General features: G+C 44.4%; 1 pseudogene; it reads right to left on the bottom strand.

The window, feature by feature from the left end:
- Nucleotides 1-3,073: 3,073 nt before the first annotated feature.
- Nucleotides 3,074-6,491, bottom strand: LOC148027364 (exocyst complex component EXO70B1 pseudogene; annotated as a pseudogene).
- Between the last annotated feature and the right edge of the window lie 1,047 nt (nt 6,492-7,538).

Below are 7,538 nucleotides of genomic sequence, written 5' to 3'. Positions count from 1 at the left end.
CAGAAGAGTAGGAGCCCCTATCCCTCTCAATGGCAAGAACCATCCACCATCCCATCAGAGTACCCTTGTACTATGGTTGCATAGTGGTTTCTACCAGCCAGAGAAATGCAGGCGAGCTGTTTGATTGACAGCTTGTCCTTCTTCTTGATCGATTTACCAGCTCGCAGCTTGAAGCCCATATCAAGATTTTCTTTGCCTTGCCGGCTCCACCTCCCGCAGGCAACACCTTAAGCTTAGTCTTGCTTGAATTTGGGTCTGCCAGGGGCTCCCAGCTCGTGCGTGGTAAGCATCATGGTGAACCACCCTTCAAACTCCGCTTCACTGGGTGGTTTGCCCATGAAGTTAAAAACTAGACCCGATCAGATAAGTGTTGTTTAATCCGATCAAGAGACGCAGTGATCACTTCTGCTTGAAAGAAGAAGCTCTTCCCAACTGTTGTTGCCTTGGCGGCGCTATATTGCCTCTCATTGTACTCCTACTGCATTCGTACCTCCTTCTCGACCGCAGCAAGAACGTCCTTAGAAGTCCCCTTCGCCACAGCAGGATAGTCCGTGTCGGCCATGGTGGATCCATCCGTTATGGTTCCTTTCCCTGCTATCAACCCGCTCTCCTCATGCCCATTCCTCTTGGCAGGCTTCATGCATGCAGCAGAGAGAAGGGGGCCATGTGACACAGACCCTCCCTATTATACCCTCCTAGATACTTTCTTCAAGAAGAATAAAAGCTGCACTTGATCATATACCTTCCTAGTCACTTGAGGAAAAGCCTTAAAAATTGCTTGAACTAGGACTAACGCAAGGGAAAGAGCCTTGAGGAAGCTATGGGAATTTGTGCTGATAAATTATCACCTTTGTTTGGCAATGAGGATTTCTCGCGAAGGAGAGTCCAAAGAGAGTTGTTCTCCTAAGTAATACTAATGCTTGTTTGGTTGTATTCCTTGCAAAGATAGGGATCATGTAGCGGTATCAACTTATGAGTGCAGGTGGATTGCGTACAGTGGATGTTGTTTTGAAAAGAAATAATTGTGCCTTGGCATGATTGTTCTTGCCTGGGAATTAATAGAGTATAAAGAACTACCATGGATTATGAAGACCAAACTCTACAAGAATTTATATTGGCATTGTACTCTCCCTCTGAGTCTTACTAGGGTTGGCTTATCATGCAACGGAATTTATTGCACCTAGAGAGTGAAGACTACACCTAGGACAATGAGGTCAAATGTTCAAGGAAGGTTCTATCCTACGAAAGTGTGGGGCCAAATGGGGACTTTGGTGGTGGTGTTAATGTTAATCTCATGCCTACCTATGATGAGAGAAGAAAACCTTGGTGAGCACGATTTATGGAGATAGGAGAGACCCTAATGATATAAAAGGGTAAGGGTGAGGGACTCCACAAGGGTTTGAAATATCCAATGATAGGATATCATGCTCAGATTGAGAGTGGATACACTAATTATACTTTTAAAATTTTCTTTCAAGTAATTGTTTGAGAAAATTTGTTTTAAATTGTTTTTGTGTTGTGCCTAAAGAACATTCAACAAACCTTGTGTAATATGATAATTAAGGAAGTTGTTTTTATATATCCTCATAGTGTGGCAAGACCCCTAATTAAATAACTAAAAGTGCCTAAGTGCATCGATTGGAAAGCGGGTGGATAGTTGTCACAATGGCGCTATCCGACAAACGGGTGGACCTATTTAGCGTCAAGTTGTGGAACCCAACTAGAACTGTTTTATGGGACCGGAGTCAGATTATGTTGCAATAGAGGGTTTCATGCTTAGCTCGCTCTCTCTCTCTCTCTTTGAACTAGGTGTGGTGCTAGTCCACCAGTCTCAATCTTGATTGGTTGCAAAATGATCCTTCTTAATTAGGTGCTACGTTACTAATTGTAACTTGTGGCCCTCTAGCCTCTTCAAAATGGACAAATGAAAGCTTAACATGAACAAAGGAGCTTTGCTTCTTGCCAATGGTTAGTCGCAAGGACGGCAAGGAAGATTGGGTCTAAGGTGTTGCAAGCTAGCAAGATATTTGGGATGCTTAAGAGCAAGAGTTTTGGTCCATGGGTAAAGTACCTACCTAGCAATGGTTCAAGCAAGTATTTGTAAAGAAAACGAATTGACCCACAACAATCAAAATCTTTGTCAATAACATAACTAAATTTCTTAGCGCTCCCAAGGGAAGTATATTGTGGAAGTGCTAATTTTTAAGTGTTGGTAACACCAATTCAAGGTTGGTCTATTGAAAGCAAGCCTAAACTCTTCTAATTACAAGCACTCCTTATTGTAACTTGTGCTCGTGCCTTGTATATGACTTTCGTGTACCCTTGATCAAATAAAAACCAAAACTTGGGTTAATGCACACTATAAAATTATGGGCTAGCACTTTTTATCTTTCTCAATGGCTCAGAAACTCAAGTCCATGCACCACTTAAACCATTCTATGCATTGTCTATGAACACCAAGCATAGAATAAGCACAAACATGCATAGTGTGCATGTATTGCATTCCCTGAGTGTGAAACTCCAAAGTGATCGACTTTACTAAGCTTGACAACGACTATCGATAGAAAAGAAGAAGCAAAGCTCCTTTGTTCGTGTTAAGCTCAAAGTGAATGTGCAAAGGGTTGCTCCAAAGGAAGGCATTGAACACATCATTCATTGAAAATATCATCTTTCTCGCAAAGATAATGATAATGCATGGATATAACATCATCATTTTGCACAAAAATTCCTTGGTGCACACACACACACACACACACACACACATTAGGCCTTGCACTCTTGCAAAGGTAGTGAGAGTGCATAGAACTAGCATCATCCTTATTCACAAAAACTCATTAGAGTGCCACTTTATATGCTTAGAGACACCCATAGCTTCAAAGACAACCTTGCCCTTGCATAGGACATATACAACCATCTCTTCCTAGGAGTTTTTAGTCCTTAGGAAACCATCAAAGAGGATCCGTTCAACAGATACAGATATTGAAGTCAAAAGTTGGAAGAGATTTTTGAATCAAAATACATGTATTTCCCATTTTTATATCTACAAAATTTATGAAGTTCAAGGTTTTAAACCTTCTTTGAATCTAGGAGGCTCTTCTGAAATTTTGCAATTCATTTTACATCAAATCTCTATTATTTAGGGAATTTGCTTGACAACATGCTCAAAAGCGTCCCAATATAAAGTGAATAATTCATCATTTTTAGTGGCAAACAATGACTCTTGGTGAGAATATATTCAACAGAGCCTGCTGCTTATACAGTCCATGATAAAAATTTTGAGTAACCAAAAAGACTGAACCAGCATAAATTGGCCCTGTAGGACTGCAAAACCTTCAAGAGGGTACAAAGCTATACCAGCCTCAAATTCTGAAAAAGATAGTACATGGATGCACCATTGAAGTCACAACCTCACCAGATCTCGTGTACATGACCAGCTAGAGCACACCCTGAATTATATTTACTAAACATTTCTTGTGTATTTTTTACAAGTTGGATAGGCATCCATATCATCACCTCAGCTCATGAGAAAGGGAGGGTGACAATAACAATCAACTAACTATCTGGCAAAGCTACCTGATCTGAAGTGAAAGAGGCTCTCAAGCCACAGAACCACAACACCCACTCTTCATAATGAGCACTCTTAAGTGATAGAAAATGACCTCCTCTGAGGAACCACCTGCCCTGAAGGTCCTTCGAAAAGATCGAGAAGTCGACTGTCAAGATCTTCAGGACTATACTTCAGGTACTTGCCTGGATGCCTCCCAGCCTCCAAATAGCTTTGGAAGCGGGACATGAAAGCGCGGTAGGCAGGGATCAGCTTCTCCGCAATGGAGAGCCGCAATTCCTCTCGCAACTGAGCATCCGGAACAACCCAAGTTGACTGGATTCTGTGCACCTCTTCAAATGCAGTATTGAAAGACTTGAACCGCTCCTTCAGAGCCACTTTAGAAATGCCACTTGAGAAGCTACCACTGACGGAGAGGCCCTCATCTCTTAAACAAGCCAGAACTTTGTTCCATGCAGCTCTCACATAATTGATGGCATACTGGCGTACCTGGCCCGAATGTTTCCGAACCCAGTCTTCACCAATCAATGAGGCTAATTCTGATTGCTTCACCTTCTGCACAATATAGTGGGCATTGTTCATCAGGAAGAGATAAGAAAGGGCTACATCTTTGTACAGCTTTGATTTACCATCCAGATTGCACTCCAGAAGAACTGTTAACCAGATAATCTGAACTGCCAATGGGGACAAATGATCTGCACCAGTTTGGGTATCCTCTCCTGATGAGAAATTCCAGGATGTCCTTCCCCCGATCCTTGGTGTTGCCAGCTTTTTGTCTCCCAATAGGCGCTTCAGAGTACCTGTATAACAGAACAGTAACCATATATAATTCATCACATAACGTGTGAGAGGATGGACGGCACCTCCTGGCACTGGAGTCTTTGATGCATCCCTTTGAATTGCATTCTCAAACTCTGCGAAAGTTCCTCGAGCTGCCTCTCCCAGGCGCACTAGAATGCCATTGGCTTCAGACCTTATGTTTGAGCAGAGGTCATCAGAGAACACAACATTAATGTCAGGAAGGAGGTCCCACAAGGTCTCGTACATGTCAAGGACTTTGAAAAGCTTTTCAGGCGACCTCCTGCTGATTGCAATGGATTCACCCAAGCTCAAAAGTTGGATCATTGAGCCTTTGGCGAGGTCGGCAAAGGCCGTTTCCCTCCATGGGCTCAGTCCATCAAAAACTTGGTCACAGAGAAGCCTCTCACTGGCATAAAGCACCCTCACTGCCACCTTCAAGGTCTGGACCCACTTCTTTATCCTTACTTCCAAATTCTCCCATGCCATTTTATGGACATCCTCAATGGTAAGTTTTTCCACGCCCAACCTATACAGACACTGGTCCAACACTGCCTTGCGGAAGCTTGCGTAGATCTGACAGCATTCTCTGCCATAGCCACCAGCCATCATGCGACGTGCAATGTCATTCAGATCCGAAACCACCTCACTTGGGAGCAAATCGACTGTCACATTGAAGCCATTGCCGAACTGAGTCGAAGGCGTACTATCGTCGTCCCTGTTTTCTTCTTCCTCCTCAATAGAACTGCGGGATACAGTATCAGCAGAGTCATCTTCGCCACGAGAAGGGGGGGCAGTGGCAACCTCCAGAATCCACTCCGGGTCTATCCTGTGGCTGTATGACACGAGGAGATGCCGGAATTCCTCTTCGAGCCGTGACATGGCCAGCTGGAGGAGGCTCTGTGCACGGTCGAATGCAGGCCGATCATGGCGCGAGAGGGAGAGGGAACCCATGAGGTCTTGGAGCTCATCGACTGCAAGGAGGTAAGCGGAGGCTGAATCCTTGCAGTGGAGGTCCCAAATGCGGGTCTTTTTGCACGAACTGGAGGCGGCCATCTCCCACTTGACGACAGTTTCTCCAGCCAGCTGCAAGCTCTTGTGAAGGGGCTCCTCTGCAGGTGGGGAGCAGGGGATGGTGCAGGGGGCAGGGGCATTCCTATCTCTGTCGATATTTCGGTCTGTATTACCTCTTCGGAGCCTCTCATAATTCATGCTGGAGAATCTGTCGTCAAAGTTGCAGAAGATGCGAAGCATGTCCTCAGTGATGGTCTCATCGGTGCCCAGGCTCCTCATGATGTGCTGGGCGGTGGCCAGGACTCGATCTTTGCCATCCTTGGAGGCCATATCTGAGACTCTGCGAGCAGGCAAAAGGAAGAAGATCTGGGTAGTAGCAGCAGCCTAACTGATGAGCTTACGTCGGGAGAAGAACCCACGCTAAAGGCCTGGTTTTGGGATGATGTACATGGGGCTGGACTCATACGAAAGAAGCAGGGTGGGAGAAACCCGATAAGAACTTATAAGAGAGAGAAGCTTGCTGGGCAAGACTACCTAGGTAGAAACTCTCAGAAGAAGAAAAACGCATTGTGCAGACACACAACACACAGAAGAGAAGGGAGAATGAAAAGCTGCATGCAAAAGGTAGATTTCTTGGGAAACAGGGGAGAGAGTACAGTAACAGAGAGACCTGATGAGAATGGGATGAATAAGAGAGAGAGATTGAGGGGAAATAAAAGGGAATTCTGCAGGATAGGAAATTTCCTCTGTTCGAAGGGAATTCTATAGGACAGGAAATTTCCCCTGTTGAGAGAGAGAGAGAGAGAGAGACAGGAAAGTAGTGAGGAGAAATTAAACGGAATTCTTTAGGATAGTAAATTTCCTCTGAATTCTGTTACACGGGAATTTCCTTTGTTCACAGGAAATTTCTGGGGACAGCAACAGATAGGAAATTTCGTCCGTTCAAAGGGAGTTCTATGGGGCAGGAAATTCCCAGTCTTCACATTCCCAGGACCGGAATAGATAGTATAGCCCTTCGTGGGGCATGGAGGAGCAAGGTGAAGAAGGCGTATCAGGCAAAAGTACTAAAAGTAGCCTTAAGTATATTGTAAAATCTTTGCATGAAATTGTCGCCCAACTGGATGAAGCTTAGGACAGTCGCAGACACGCAGCCTGACACACCCTGCATCCTCTGAGTCCTCTTCAATATTTTGAGGCAGCCTCAGACTGCAACCTGGAAATTTGGAATGTGGTAGGGTAAAAGCCTGACCACTAACCAACATCCAAAATCTTTGCAAGCCCCACTTGTCCCTACCCCCCCATCCCCTTTCACATGGAAACAGCAGGTTCCGAGTGGGTTCTTACATAGTCCTCAGAGTAGGGTCCTATGCAAGCCAGCACCCACTTCTTCATGGCAGCCTTTGTGTGTGAGAGTTTATAGCCATCAACACTTCCCTACTTAGGCTGGTTACACACCAAATGATGGACCCTCACTTTGTAAGCTTTAACCAATCAAAACACTTATTTAAGGATTGGGCATCCGTAGTCCTTTACACACTAGAGAGGACATGACCTGTTGCTTACCTACTAAACAGGTGAACTCCCTACCCACTTTTGGACAAGGAATCTCCCTTGCCCACTTTGTAAAGTGGTGGACACCGGTGCACTTTTTTCATTTGCAACCAATCAAAAAGTTTATAAGTCTATTATTTATTATTTTTTTACAAACTATGTCCATTTGGTGTGTAAAGGTTTGATGCTCATGTCCGTGCCCAATTTCAAAAAGTACATGCCGACACTCTGGGCAGGGGTTAACCATGTCACTTGGTGTGTAACCAGCCTTACTCTACCTACTTCTGGAAAGAGTGATGCTTTGGAGCTCTATTGATGAGTCACTTCCATCAAACCAACCAAAGGCCACTCTTAGAAGCTTGCAAACTCTTACACCCAAGTCGCGTAAGGTTGCGATGGGGTGAGTGGTGGGGGTACTTGACACACATAACAATTGTGAGGGGTGATAGCTTAAGCCCTAACCCTACACTTACCTTGCAAAACCCAACACAATGATAGGAGGGTTATCCAATGGTTGTTCATATCTCTCTACATAATGAGGTTAAATGAATCAATGAGCTTCCTCTAGGTTGTTTTCTTTTATAAATCGTTGGCTTGATCCCTATTAAAT

Source organism: Lygodium microphyllum, chromosome 13 (assembly GCF_053477565.2).
Source record: "Lygodium microphyllum isolate KBCC chromosome 13, Lygodium_microphyllum_v1.1.10, whole genome shotgun sequence".
NCBI lineage: Eukaryota > Viridiplantae > Streptophyta > Polypodiopsida > Schizaeales > Lygodiaceae > Lygodium > Lygodium microphyllum.
The sequence above is the reverse complement of the archived record's forward strand: the minus strand, read 5'-3'. Positions and strand labels throughout refer to the sequence as shown.